We start from the raw sequence: 12,699 nt of genomic DNA on the forward strand, positions 1-12,699 counted from the left end.
GTAGAACCTGCTTAGTGTGTTACATTTTTCCACTTCAGCTTGTCTCTAACCTGTGTTAGAAAAACAGCTTTTAAGTAGCACAGTAGCACAACAATTGCGTTGTTGGCCTATGTGTGACGCCTGAATATCAGACAGGTCAGGAATAGCATGTATGTGTCATCATGGAAGCAAGTGTACATTTATGGAGTTTTCTGAATACAGAAGGGGACTTAGAGATTCGGGATTGTCTCTCCCTACCCCGAGCCCCAGAGACTTACAGGAAAACAGGGACAGTTCTTTCCTAGCAGTCCTTTAATTTGCATAATAATCTTTCACATTCAAATTGCCCTTTACAGATTGTAAAGTGGGCTTATATGCATTATCTCCTTTAAATTTCCAGGAATACTCAGAGGGTTAAATAATTTGCTCAGAATCACACTTGGTAAATGTTAGAATTAGGTTTCAAACCCAGGTCCTCTGAGTCCCAGTGTTTCTCTGTATCATGTGATGACCTCGCCAGCGGTCCTGAGCCTTGACCACAAGGAGCAGGAATGGGGCGCAGTAGCTTTCAGGACCCTGGACAGAGGCAAAGCACTCTCGTTCCATTCTGTCTGTATCTCTCCCCACCTTTCCGTCTGGTTCTCTCACCCCCAGCACCCCACCCACTCCTGTTCCTTCCCGTCCTTCCTCTCCTCCCCTTACTCCATTCTCCCTGCCCCTGCCTTTAGGCTAACCACTTGCGAAGGCTTTTCAGACAAAATACTATCAAGCACTTCCCAGTGTTGACTTAAATTATTTTCACTCTAATTGATAATTACATTATTCTTACGTAACATGATTCTACTAGACTTACATATTATAACTACGTAGTCTGTATTGTTTGAGCATCATGTGAGGGTATGTTTATAATTCATAATGTAATTATAAGTGCCCAGCGATAAAACTGGTTTATAAAATTTTTACAGCCTTTCTAACCCGTAAAGCCAAGATGAAGAGATCAGAGAGAAACAAACGAGTGAAGCCAATAAAGTTCAGAATTCAAACTCGCTGTACTTTAATGTATCCGATGGTACTATTTTACTTAAACTAAAATTTCCTTTGAAAGTGCCTTTGACAGTGACCTGAAAGTTGACTCAACGTTCCCACCACGGGTCTCTTTCAAACTCCTGCCAGATCTTTGACTCTTAAGCACATGTGCAGCCTGGTGGCTCTCACTTTGCACGAAAGCACCGTGTGTCTTGGCCTTTGCTACGTTTCCATCATCTCGGGGCAGTCAAGGTGGTGACTGTTCAAGCCAGTGCGGGCGTGCACGCACACACACAGGCACTGGCTTTCATTCCTGAACGTAAGGAGGCACAGGATGTGTGTATATTTATTCTTTCTAGGTTTCATGGAAATAAAAAATAGCCAAAATTCCTTCCATAGCCGCCCACCCCGAGATTGTATCTGCAGCCCCCAGTCTGGGAAGCGCTGCCCCAGGCCTCCCAGAACCCCCACCCCTCCCACCTGGGGGCGTTTCAGAGCCTGTGGGCAGCTCTCAGGATCGGGAAGGCTGAAGGACCATGCTCTTCAGAAAGAGATTTAGAGGTGATGGGAGTGCAGGCAGCGGTGTGGTCCGATGTGCGTGAGCCGCCTCCCGTGGGCTCAAATCCTGCTCCTTGGCCGGCTACGTGGAGGCTGCCTTTTCAGGCTGCTTAACTCTTGGTGCCTTAGTTTCCTTGTGCACCATGTGGAGACAGTCACGTCCACCCTGCAGAGATGTTGTGAGAGGTGGATGAGCTTTTAAAAAGAAGGAGAAGAAAGCAAAGAGCTCAGCTCGGCTCCTGGCTCGGAGTAGAAGCTCTGTCCCTGGAGTGGCCACATCGTCGGACGTGGATTCATCTCCCTCATGTGTTCTCGTCGCCTGCCTCTCTCTCCCTCCCAGTGCGCCTGTGTTCATCTGTTGCTCCTCCCAGGAATGCTGCCACTTCCGGCCTGAACGGCCTTTCCCTCGAGGGTCACTGTTTCCATCAGCCCCCACATCCGCTGGGTTCTCTTACCTCCCACCGCTGCTTCCCGAGCCCGTGCCGCTGCCTCCCTGTGGGTGTCCGTGCCCCTCAGGGGCTCAGCCTGGTGCCTCCGCTTCACGCTCTGGCTGCTGCTGCCCCGTCCTCAGCACCCCTCTGGAAGGTCCTGGGAGTCATCCTGGGCGCTCCGCCCACTGGGCATCCCGCGGTCCTCACGCGGCCCGATTTCTGAGCAGCGCCGGTGCTGGTGCCCCTCATCCCCAAGTTGGTGCCTCTTTCACTTCCAGGACATCACTCGCTTGGCTTCCTGTCACTGCTGCCCGTCCCTTTGCAGGACCGTCTTCTGCCCATTTTAACCTCCATGTTTCTCCCAGTTCTGTCCTGGGTCCTCCCTCTGTCCCCCTTGATGGATCTCCTTCACTCCCATGACTCACTGACGTCTTCTCAGGATGACTTGTAGGCCCGGACAGGAGTCCAGGTCTCTCTCCTGAGCCTGAGGCCACAGAGCAGACTGTCCACTGAGCCCCCACTGGGTCCCATGCAGGCATCTCGGACTCACCGCCCCAGCAGAGCCTAACTAACATCCATCCTCAGCACTTACATCTGTGCTTCCTCCCTCACCCTGCTCTCATTGGCTGATGTCTTCAGCCCCCAGCTCCCCAAGCCAGAATCCCACGCATCCTTCTGTGACCCATCACTGAGCCGTGTTATTTCATCTTCTTTGATGTTTCCTGAATCCAGATTTTTCTCTCTGCTGCCATCACCTGAGCACAGGCCATTGGCACCTCTTCCCCAGGTGGTTGCAAATTGATCTTTTTGGTCTCAGCCTTGCTTCTCCTCAGTCGCTTACTATTCAGCAAATTCCTGACTGTAGCTCCGAGCTCCTCCTGACCTTTCCCTGCCTGGCTCTCCAAGTCTGCCCCTCCTCACTGCCCGCCTCATCCAGCGAGAATCCGCTGCCTGCGGCTCCCAGCCGTTCGTGCCCTCCCTTGTGGGTGGGTCTCTGCCTCGCTCTGGCTTCCCGGGGAGAGGCAGCACCTGCCCGCCACCTTCAGCCTGACTGGGCTCAGAGGGAGCCTGGGAGCACAGGTGGGGAGACAGCGGCAGGAGAGCGGGCTCCGGCTCGGCTCTGATGGGAAGCCCTGACCCGTCCACACAGGGTGGGGCTGCATTCCTGTATGCAGAGAGGCCCGACGAGTTAACTGACGTCTTCCTCACCCCGAGGAGGCTCCCCCTCTGAGCTGGGCGCAGCCCACCGATGCACCTCCTGCCTTGGAGCCGGCGAGGCAGCCCCTTGCGTTCTGGGGGCGGCAGTCGTGGAGAAGTGTCTCCCTGGGCCTGACGGGTGTGGGGGGAGCCTGGAAGTTTAGGGTCCGGGGTGGTACAGCAGATGCAGATCCTGTTTCAGGAGGCCTGCTGGTCCAGAAGGAGTTTATGTTCTTGTTTGTGCCACGCCGGTCCTGACACCAACTCTGAGACCAGCCCTGCCTCAGCGGTGACTTGAGAATCCCTCTGTGTCTTCTCTAACAGCCTGCATTTCTGCCATTGCTGCCCCATCACCCTGCACTACGATGGCCCGTTTCCTTTTCTGCTGTACCTGTGTGGCTTGGGGCAGGGTGTTGTGTGAGCCCCGGGCCCCCGCCGCCCTCAGGGGACCTTTACTGAATGAATAGAAGCAATGAGTCTTGAGAGAGATGGTTTCCCCTGGGAAGCTGCCCGTCGTACCCGTGGAAATGTGGACTTGAGGAGCGCTCCCGATGGGGAGGCGATGGGACCCGGTTTGCCCAGTAGGGGAACTCTGGTCTTTCCTTGGTTTTTAGATGGATAGTGAATCAGCTCGGGCTGCCGCAACAAAATGCCGCAGGCTGGGTGGCTTCAATGACAGGAGCGTATTTATTTTCCCCCATTTCTGGAGGCTGAAGTCGAGGTGCGGTGGGGTTGTGTCTGGTGAGGCCTCTCTTCCTGGTGGGTGGCCGTCCGCCTTCCCCTCTGTCCTTATGTGGCCTTGGCTCTGCACATGTGTGTAGAGAGAGAGAGGTCTCTGGTGTCTCTTCTTATAAGGACACCGATCCTGTTGTATTAGGGCCCCACCCTTATGACCTCTTCTACCCAGAGTCACCTCCCTAAAGGCCCCATCTCCAAATACCATCACACTGGGGATTCAGGGCTTCAGCGCATGAATTTTAGGGCGTGCAGCTTGGTCCGTAACAGGTCACCAAGGCAGAATTAGGTGCAAGGGGACAGATTTATCTTGGTATCCCACATCCCCCCTTTCTCTCCCTGCACACGGGGAGTTTGCACAGCTGTGTGGTTTCCTGTCCCCCCACCTCACCCCCTAATACTTGTGCATCACCCCACAATACAGATCTAACGTCTTTTACAAAGTGCACCATTTTTAAGCCAACTCAACTGTAGGCATGTTTATTATGGAAGGGAGTGCACAATATGTGTTTTCACCTGAATTAATAGCCTGTATTTAAAAACAGGGACATTGCAGGTAGAAGCCCAGAGTGCTAGCTCCTAAAAACCTGGGGGAGCCGGCAGTGCTGGGCTCTCGCTCCCACGAGGCACCAGCGGGCTGGAGCGAGTTTGCAGCCGCCCTCTCGGGTGGGGCATGAGCTGCCCGTTTGCTGCCTTCCCTGCCCCTCTAGAGTGTTCTTACAGCTGGCCCGTTCTGCCTCTTTATGTTATCCGCTGTTCTCTGAGTCTGTGTCAGTTTGCCACTTCTGCCTCAGCCCTTTTCTCCCTCCCTTGTCCTCATCGGAATTTACCTTTTGCCCATAATTTTGCTAAACAGGAAATAGGAAATCCGATCAGGCTATTCTGATTTAATACATTAGTGGATATTAATGGATTAAAAAAATCTTCCTGACTGGCACTTCCTGTAGCTGCTCTTTGAGGAGAATTTCAGGGATGCCTGGTCCCAGAAGTTCTCAATTCAGATGCCAGAACTCTCTGATCTGCTGGCCGGGAGCTGGTCCTTACCTCTAGATGTTCATCTGCGAAGTGGAGAACAGGACCGTGCCCTTTTCTATCTGAGGATGCAGACAGCTCGAGTCAACAAACTGCATTTTGGTTTTTGCGGAGTAGGCTCAGTCGCATTGTGCGCCCAGTGTTTGGTGACTCCTAAATCCTCTTACTCAGATGGCTTTAAGCATAAAGGATCCAGGACTCAAGCTGTACCATTTCCAAAGAAGCAAACGGATACACAGAGGCTGGTTTTTCTCTCTTTACCATTGTTATTTTGGGTCAAGAAGATGGAGCTTAGAGGGTGATTTCATGCAGCTGGTGTTGAGAAATTTCTTCGTTATCACAGTCCTGGTGACGCATGAGTCACCAGCCCTGCCTCTCCAGGTGGTGGGCGTGTGCTGTCAGAGTCCGTTCCTGGGTGCTCAGATGTGGTCAGTAGTCGATGGGATCACACCCCAGCGCAGGGGGAGCCGACGGGGCTCAGACCACCCTGTGGCCAGGAGGGATGTGTGCACACCTGTGACCCGGGCGCCGGTGTGGCCGGCCGCCTGCCCCAGGGCTGTGTGGAGAACCTCACTGTTCAGCAAGAGCGTCAGAGTATATTAAGTCCACCCAGTCCTCCTCCTCCTCTCCTCCTGTGAATTGTCAGAGCTGGTGCACCCGCGCCCATTGGCGAGTCCCATTTTGTCGTGTTGCAGCTAAAAGCCCACATCTCTGGGCGGCCTTCTGGTCTCAAGCATGTGGCCAGTACGCAGTGTGATCCGTATCCTGCTTGGCAGCCCTTCCTTCGTGGTGCTGATTAATCCAGAAGGGCTCAATTTAATTGGAGCAGGGGTGGCTTCCCCGGGGAGGGCGGCTCTGGTCCTGCACAGGGTCAGTGATGAGAACTTCCAGGGTAAGTTGCCTTGCTTCTCCGCATCTTAATAGGATCAGAAGTGTGAGCGATCGGCATTTTCTGAGTTTTCCCTTAAGTAATGCAAGATACATGCATGTCTGAGTAGCATCGGGGGCCTGTTGCTCCGAGGGGCAGGGAGGACCAACGTCTGCTGTCACTGCAGCATGGAGGGCGAGACCACACGTGCCCCCAGCCCCGTGCCCACCTCTGGGCTTTGTCAGGGGCGAATAAGTCTGGATAAGTGAGATGCTGTAATTTGGTGAATAAAACACATAGTCCATGTCTATCAAGTGGCGTCTTCACTCTGCGGGCCTTTACCTGGGTGTCTTGGTCATAGAAGGGGCTGTTTCAGCGTCACTGTGTGAGGGGCTCTGCCGTCTGCTGAGGAGTCTTCTGTGGAGGACTGTTTGGGGGTGAGTTTGCTTTTCAGCGGCTCGCTCTTCTGTTCCTGGCCCCCCACGGTGGGGGGCCCTGGTGCAGTACGGGCTGCCCCAGGTGCAGATTCCCGCTTGGAGCGGTTTGGGGAAGAGGCGGCCGCGCGTCTTCCCTCTGCCTGGTGGTGCTGTGGATCCGGTGCTTCCCGGGCGGGATTTCGGTCCTGAGCTTTTCTCTGGCAAAGGTTGATTTCGTCAGGTTAAGAGCTGACCTCGAATCACTGAGATGGGATGTAAATAAAGGAGATGAATGAGTCACTTTTTTTTTTTTTTACAACCACCAGAAAGCTGGATTAAAGAGCCAGCCAGGCTTCTCTTTCTGACATGGAGGTGCAAAGGCAGGTGGTGGCAGCAAGTGGAGTCTGTAGGCAAGGATAATGGTGCCCTCCACAGGGAAGGGGCCGTGACGGCGTGCAGGGAGGGGCTCGGTCCTCTACCGTCTCGTGTAATCCTCCCGGCGGCTGCTTGAGTAGGTGCTTCTACATCCTTCCATCTTAAGAGTATAGAGATGCTGGGCAACCTGCTGGGGACCACAGGGCTTACACTCGCAAAAGCTAGGTTTTGTGTTAATGAATCCAAGGTCATACTGCTCACTGTGTGACAGGTCAGTAAATCAAGGGATGAGTTATTGGGGCAAGGAATAATGACTTTATTCAGAAAGCCAGCGGATGGAGAAGATAGTGGACTAGCGTCCCAAAGGGCCATCTTGCCTGGGTTAAAATTCAGGCTTCTTCTATAAGAAAAGGGAGGGAGTGAAGTCAAACACTTCCTGGTTCCAGTCAGCCCCCCGAGGGGTGTGTTAATTTCATCCTTCCTGCGGTCATTCCCGGGGGGCCTGGTCAGGTTTCCTTTGAACTCAATATAAGTATTTTAGCTTAATGCTCATTACCTGGGAGGCACATTCCCACAGATGGGTCATTGTGTATAATTTAAACTTATGGGCAACATCCTTTTAGTGATAAACTTGTAGCAAAACCGGTAGATAGAAGGGTCAAAGTAAAAGAAACATCCAGTATGGAGTCAGATTGGTTCTTCCCTCTTAAGTCTGTGTTTAGCCCGATCGACCTCAGAACTGGCCCCCACTTAAAGCTTCTCCCGTGATTCCCTGAGACATGGCTCCCTCAGTTCGCCTGGGGCGTCTAAGGCTGCCACGGTTGGGAGTCAGGTGTTTGGGTGAGCGCACTGGTGACTGCCAGTGGCTCTCACGGGTGGGACGTCTCAGGCTGTCTCCACGTCCCTCAGGGGGCCTGCAGGGGACTACGTTGTGACTTTCTTTACTTAAAAAAGACAAGATGAATTTTTGCTGCTGCGAACATCTCAGAGGAGGGAAGTGTTTGCCACAGGCTGGGGATCACTGCTCCCCGCAACCAAACCCCAGGGGTGAGGTGTGCAGATTGCTTCCTTGTGTTTCATTGCGTGGAAACCCAGGAGATGCCACGGAGAGGAGGAGGTCGAAATGACTGCGGCCGGGGGGATGGGGCTTGACTGAAATAGGGGACCTAAAATCAGCCAGGGGGAGCCCTTCTCCTTGTGGGAGGAGCCTGAAACCGCGTGGTTCCCGCCCCTTTCCCCTTGTGAACGTGCATGAGCCTGAGATGTGGGCTCCCGAAGCATTCCAGAGGAGATGCAGGTCAGCTCGGACGTGGGTGCTCCCCAGGCAGTGGCTCGCTAGGAAGTGAGCGGAGAACACGCTGGGAGGACCAGGCGAACAGGATGCCTGCCGGCGGGGCGTTGGGGGTCTTGCCGCCCCCTTCCACCGTGGCCGTGAAGCGCCCTGCTTGCTTCTCCCTCGTGCTTTCTGAACAGGTGTCCGTCCTTCCTTTATCTTTTTGAGGCTCCTCAGCTCGCTCACTGAAGTCGTTTTCAGGTTGCTTCACTGTTTTTATTTCCTCTGGAGTCAGTTCACCCTGGCTACGGATTTTGTTAGACCTCTTTCATGGTGAGCTCTCACTGTGTGTTTTGGAATTTCCGTTTTCAGACTCATCTTTAACGGGAGATGTTTTACCCTCAGTCTCCCTCTGTGCTCACCACCCCTCACCCCATGTTACTTATTTTGTGGTTCTACCCTGCTCCCCGAGGATGCTCCCGGTCTTGGATTCGAGTTATTCTTGGTAGTGTTCAGAGCTCCCGCGCAGGTGAGGTCACTGAGCCGGCGGGTCTGCTCCCTCGGCCTCTCTAGTGCGTTACCTTGTCTAAGCAGGAGCTCTGGGCGACCTTCTTTGGAGACTGGGGACTTGACCTCAGACGCAGGTCAGGCAGTGACCTTCTTTCAGGTCTCCAGCCTGAGACGGGACACCTCCAGTCCCGCGCAGCCTGAGACAGTCGGACTCCCAGTTCTCTCTGCCCATCTCTGGACTCAGAATCCGGTGGGTCCTGGGAGCTCTACTCAACCCACGTGTTCCAGACAGCCACAGTCTGCAAAAGCTTTTATGTTGTTTTTGAGCAAGATAGACCTTGACAGAATTGCTCTATGGTTTATTTTGGCAATGTGTTTGGAGGAAAGGGGCAGGTCAAAGCTGGACTTAACAACTCCAGCTGGAAGTCAGTTTTGTTGCCTCTTTAGGATATAAACGTGTAATGCTGGCCCACACACCAGGTACTGGCTGGGATTTATATTCTGGAAGCTCCACTGCATGTTTACATACTATTTCATTATACACCTGCAGCAGTGTCATGAAGTAGCACCCCCCCATTTTACAGAGCGGGGGACTTGTGGCTCAGAGAGAAGAAAGAAATGGGTCCAACACCACAGGGCTTGTGACTTGCAGAGTCACACCCAGCCCTGCTGTGCCTCCCCATTGGAGCCCTTAACCACCGTGGCCCACATGTCCCCAGAAGTGGGGCATCACCTCACGGCGCCCTTTCCTTTTGTTCCAGGAAAATGCACTGAAGGAGGCTGCCCAAGGAGAGCACCGCCCGAAGCCCCATTATGCAGGCCTTCCCGCACGGGCCCGGCAGCACGACAAGGTAACTGCCCACCTCCACCAGCGGGCCTGGGAGGCGGGTGCTGTGAGGGTCCGGGGAAGGCGGAGAGGGGACAGCTCGCTGAGCCCTGCCCAGTGCAAAGGTGGTGGGACCCTGGGCCATGTCTCATGTCCCTTCGTGTGGCCGCTGCACAGAGCGCTCAGGGGACGTCTTGTGCGCTGTCTGCAAGGTGTCCCCACTTAGAAGTCTGCCCAGCCACACCCTCCACAGCGAACAAGCCTTCCCGTGTCCTCGCCCCCAGATCACTGTCTGTCTTAGTTTTTCTCATCCCAGGGACCAGCATCCCCCAGCTCTCAGGCCAGGCTGCTAGGAGCTGATCTGATTCTTCCTCTCCTCACTCCTGCTTCTCACTCAGCAGCAGCCCGTGACACCCCCCCATCTCCTCCGTGTCCCCCCAGTGCAGGCCACCATTTTCTCTCGCCCAGATGCTGACACGGTCTCCTCACTGGACTGCCTACCCCCTCTTGACATCCCAGAGTCATTTCCAGCAGCATCTGGAGTGATCCTGTGGTACAGACCAGATGGTGGGGCTCCTCTGAGTAAACCTTCCAGCGCCTCCCAAAGTAAGAATGAGGCGACCCCGTGGTTGCTGTCTTGCTCAGCCTGCCTCTCCACCTTTGATTCATGGAGCCTTGTCCACTCTGACCTCCTTTGTTCCTCAAACCACCATGCTTGTCCCAGCACACAAGGGTTTTCTCTACTTAGAACTCAAGTCCATCATCTTCAGACAGCTGCCAGCTCCTTGCCTTTCACATATCAGCCTGAGTCACCTCCTCAGCCAGAGCATCCTGGCCCCACTCTATGTCCCTCCCTCGCCCCCCACCCCAGTCTGGCTCTGTGACTTCACCCATCTCTTGTCTTCTTGTTTCTCTTATAACTTGGTCTGTCCCATGTCTTCACTTCTGTGTCTGTCCGTCTCCCTGCGAGAACGTCAGCTCCCAGGTGGCAGAGGTCTTTGCCACTGTATCCAGCACTGTGTCCCCAGCTCCTATAGCAGGGCGCATAGTAGGTGCTCATTAACTATTACTTAATGATTAATTGGCAGCTTGGAGTTGCTAATTTCACAGCTTTGCCAATGCCTATTTCAAAGAATAACTGAATCCTGACAATTTTACTATAAAAATTAGAGCTTTCTTGATTTGGCGCTGATTTTCCTGCTTTCCTATGGGGCTTTTTTTTTTTTTTTTTTAACAAAAAAGACCCTGTTTTTCAGGAAATAACAAGGGTTGGAGAGAATGTGGAGAAATCAGAGCCCTGGTGCTGGTTGGTGGGAATGGAAAATGGTGCAGCTGCTGTGGAAAACAGGGTGGCAGATTCTTAAATACTGAAAAATAGGGTTACCACAATGTGATCCAGCAGTTCCACGTATGGGAATACACCCAAAAGAATTCCAAGCAGGACTGAATCATCCCCCCATTTTATAGAGCAGGAAAAAAATTCACAGCATTATTCGCAAAAGCCAAAAGGTAGAAGCAACCCAAGTTGCTACAGATGGATGGATAAACAAGAGGCAGTATGCACATGCATGTGTGTGCACACACAGTGGAATATTACTCAGCCTTAAAAAGGAAAGAAGTTCTGACACCTGCTGCAGCATGAATGAATCTTGAGGACATGATGCTCAGTGAGATAAGCCAGACGTGGAAGGACAGACACTATCTGATTCCATTCATACCAGGCCCCTAGAGGAGTCAGCTTCACAGAGACAGAAAGTAGGGGGGTGGGGGCCAGGGGATGGGGGGGAGTTAGTGTTCAGTGGGGACAGAGTTTCAGTTTAAGAAGATCAAAAAACTTCTGGAGAGGGAAGGTGGTGATGGTTCATATGAATGTATTTAATGCCCCTGAACTGTACACTTAAAGATGGTTAAGATGGTACATTGTGTTGTTATGTGTATTTTACCACATTAAAAAAAAATGTGTTTTTAGTACCTCCCCAAGTCTCCCTTTAGTTCCCTTTCCTTCCCCCCAGGCCCCACCCTCTCTGTCCTCTTTCTTTTCCCAACCTGGTCTCAGAAGAGGCTCTGATAAACTCACTTACATGGAGGTGTGAATCCGTAATGAGGCATAGTGACTTTCTCAGCCCAGGAGTCTTTTTCGTTAAACAGGAACAAAAGTGAAAAAGAATGGAGGTGCTTCAGGCATTGGTGCAGGCTGACCATAGGGCTGCTGGGAGCTGGGCATAGGGAAGGCTGACCCCGGGCTGGCTTTCTTCTGTTCAGATCACTGCATGTGCATGTCTGTCTGCTCCTAAGCTGGGCTCTGATGCCAGGAGCGGTGATCCCAGTGTGGTGAGGGCAGAGCCAGGGGAGCCGAGGGCAGTGGTGCCATCACCAGGGCTGGGCGGTGGCGGGTGGGGGGGGGGAGGTGGTCACAGCACTGGGCAGCACCACCGTGTCCCTCCCTGGACCTGGGTCTCTAGCTGTGCTGATGGTTGCTCTGCTCCCATAAGACTCACCAAATCTGATGTTATTTTTCAATTAAAATTTGAAACTGCTTGACATCCACATGGCCAATAGGCACATGAAAAATGCTCAACATCACTAATTATTCAAGAAATGCAAATAAGAACTACAATGAAGTATCACCATTTGGTCAGAATGGCCGTCATCAAAAAGTCTACAAATGATAAGTGCTGGGGAGGGTGTGGAGAAAAAGGAGCCCTCGTGCAGTGTGGTGGGAATGTAAATTGGTGCAGCCACTATGGAGAGTGGCGTACAGTTTCCTTAAAAAACTACAAATAGACTTATGTGATCCAGAAATCCCACTCCTGGGCATGTATCTGGAGAAAACTCTAGTTTGAAAAGACACATGCACCCCAATGTTCATAGCAACACTATTTACAATAGCCAAGACTTGGAAGCAATCTAAATGTCCAAAGACAGATGACTGGATAAAGAAGTTGTGGTATGCATTTATACAACGGAATACTACTCAGTCACAAAAAATGAAATAGTACCATTTGCAGCAACATGGGTGGACCTGGAGATTGTCATACTAAATGAAGTAAGCCAGAAAGAGAGAAAAATAACACATATTACTTACATGTGGAATCTAAAAAAAAAAAAAAACATATGAACTTATTTACAAAGCTGAGGCAGACTCACAGACATAGAAAACAAACTCATGGTTACCAAAGGGGGGGGGGTGCGGGATAAATTAGGAGCTTGGGATTAGCAGATACACACTACTGTATATAAAACAGATAAATAACAAGGTCCTACTGTAGAGCATAGGGAACTATATTCAATACCTTGTAATGACCTGTAACGGTAAGGACTCTGAAGAGGAACAGATACACATGTATAACTGAATCACTGTGCTGTGACCAGAAACTAGCACAGCATTGTAAATCTACCATACTTCAATTTAAAAGTTATAAAAAATAAAAATATAGAGTTTTACCAGATTAAAAAACAAAAGATTTGAAGCT

At 51.9% G+C, this 12,699-nt stretch overlaps 1 protein-coding gene across 7 annotated transcripts in view; it reads left to right on the top strand.

Moving 5' to 3' along the window:
- The window catches only part of RIMBP2 (RIMS binding protein 2), a 230,315-nt gene that overhangs the window by 134,414 nt on the left and 83,202 nt on the right, over positions 1–12,699 (top strand). For all 7 annotated transcript variants that reach the window (XM_074356576.1, XM_074356581.1, XM_074356575.1 and 4 more), the window contains one exon: positions 9,162–9,251. The gene's annotated coding sequence lies outside the window, so the exon portion shown is untranslated. The remainder of the gene's footprint in view (positions 1–9,161; positions 9,252–12,699) is intronic.

This window comes from Camelus bactrianus, chromosome 32 (assembly GCF_048773025.1).
Source record: "Camelus bactrianus isolate YW-2024 breed Bactrian camel chromosome 32, ASM4877302v1, whole genome shotgun sequence".
Taxonomy (NCBI): Eukaryota; Metazoa; Chordata; class Mammalia; order Artiodactyla; family Camelidae; genus Camelus; species Camelus bactrianus.